Consider the following 2091-nt stretch of genomic DNA (forward strand, 5'->3'; position numbering starts at 1 on the left):
ATTGTGCCTTTCAACACACAATCTTCTGTTCTCCTTGATTGCTTTTCTCAATTCTTTTATTGCCTGATGCACTGCAGGCAAGGTTTGTGGCAAATCTTCTCCAAAATCTTCATTTCTGAATTGTCTGGTTAAAGCTTCGACAGAGAAAAGAGTAGCAGGAGGCACATACCCTTTATTTGGAGAGTTCTTTGAACTAGAGGGTGATTTCTTCAGATGTTCTGTCAGCAGAGATCTGTACATTTCTTTCATTTGCGGATCTGTAGCAGCCATCATTTGTGCAAAAATATTTTTACTGATTTCATCATAATCAGTCTTCATCATCCTGACTGCATTACATGTACAAATATCAGGGTCATCACAATCACAATATTTACATTCTGTACAATGAGGATCATTACAGAATTCTTCATCAGATGTTTCTTCTGAATCAACATAATTAAAGTCATTTTCAGATCCTGAATCAGAAGATACCAACTCATCACAGCTGCTAGGAAGATCAAATGAATTTATCTTTCCTTTCTTATTTCTGTACTGGACTTTCTTTTTAGAGGAGTCTTTCTTTTTATTTGGACAGTTTGGAGCTGTGTGGCCTTTTTTGTTACAGTTGTAACAAATTATTTCTCTATCTTTAGAAAACATCTTTGTATGCTTGTAAGGTTTTGCTTTGTAATGTTTTCTTTTTGGCTTTTCTTGGGAGGTCTGGGAATTCTTTTTGAAGTGTCTTTTTCTCCTCTTATGCCCCTCAGAATTTCCAGCTTTACCAAGGTGCCATTGTTTGCAGAGCTGTTGATATCCATGTGGCTTTTTAGGATTGGTAGCTGCTCTTGCAATCTTCATTTGTGAGCACAATTCTACAATGATTGCTTTTACAGCTTGTCTGATTATGCCAAATTTATAGTCTCCAACCTTCCCTGGTAGTTTATTGACAATAGCTGAAGAGACCCATTGGGGAAGGGATGCCACAAAAATTTCCTTCCATTTTGGCTCAAGAATGAGATCTGGAGTCAATGTATGCAATCTGTGAAGGAATTCATTGAAGTACTCATCAAAATGTTGCATATTATGCAACTTCATGGCCAGCAAAGTAATAGTTGTAATATCATTGGTTATTTGAGGAAAACCAATGAAATTGACTGTAATAGCATAAAGAAGTTTTCCTATCATATTGTTGACAGGTAAACTAGTGACAGGATCTATGTGAGTAGATCCATCTTCATTTTGGACAACTGCTTGTTCCCATCCTGCAAGGAGACTGGGATCTTTTAATGTCTCAGCTTTTAGCCAAGAATCCAATGTTCCTTCAAATCCTCCTATTATTCTCCTTGTAGCATTAATAGGACCTATATCATCATCAAGATAAGTCCTATAACATACAAGCATGGAATGTAATACAGACATAATTTCAGCCTCTGTGCAATTATCAATATTCCATGAATAAGTAGAATTTGAAGACCAATCCTTATGGTATTCAGATTTCATAAGATCTCTTCTATCAGGAGCAAGGTTCCAAGTAGTCTCCCATCTTGACCTGGATGATGTAGCATTGACTTGATCTTCATTATCAGGTTGCTCCTGGTCTTGATCTGTCAAAGATAAGTTATTGATACAGGTTTCAAGCTCTTCAATTTGTGGTTCTGCTTCTATCTTGTGAAGAGTCATATCACCAAAGGATGTTTCTGTCTTATGGAAACTTGTATCAAAACTTTCTTCTTCTCTAGTGTAAGAATCTTCAGACATGAAATTAGAAGATTTTGGTTTGCTAGATTCTTCAGTTTCTTTAGATTGCTTTATGGCAGGATGTGGGCTAAAGAAACTGGGGTTTGCAAACAGAGAATATGGATGAGAGGAAGTAGGCGGTGGAAAGGTTATAGAGCTGGGTGTTCTAATAAGGCTTTCCACAGAAGGAGTAATAGAATATGGGACAGAAGTCTTGGGTTCTGAAAATATAGTTGCAGATTTATAGGCCTCAACCCTAGGCTTCTTTTTCAAGGATTCTATCCCTTGAGTTACTTCCCAAACTTGTTTTTTTACAATATCAAGAGAATTACTGATCTTTACAATTTCTTTTCCATGAGCCGAGGTAGCATCATG

Source organism: Pinus tabuliformis, chromosome 5_2 (assembly GCF_031772625.1).
Source record: "Pinus tabuliformis cultivar Carrire ecotype Pingquan chromosome 5_2, CPIR1, whole genome shotgun sequence".
In the NCBI taxonomy this organism is placed as follows: Eukaryota; Viridiplantae; Streptophyta; class Pinopsida; order Pinales; family Pinaceae; genus Pinus; species Pinus tabuliformis.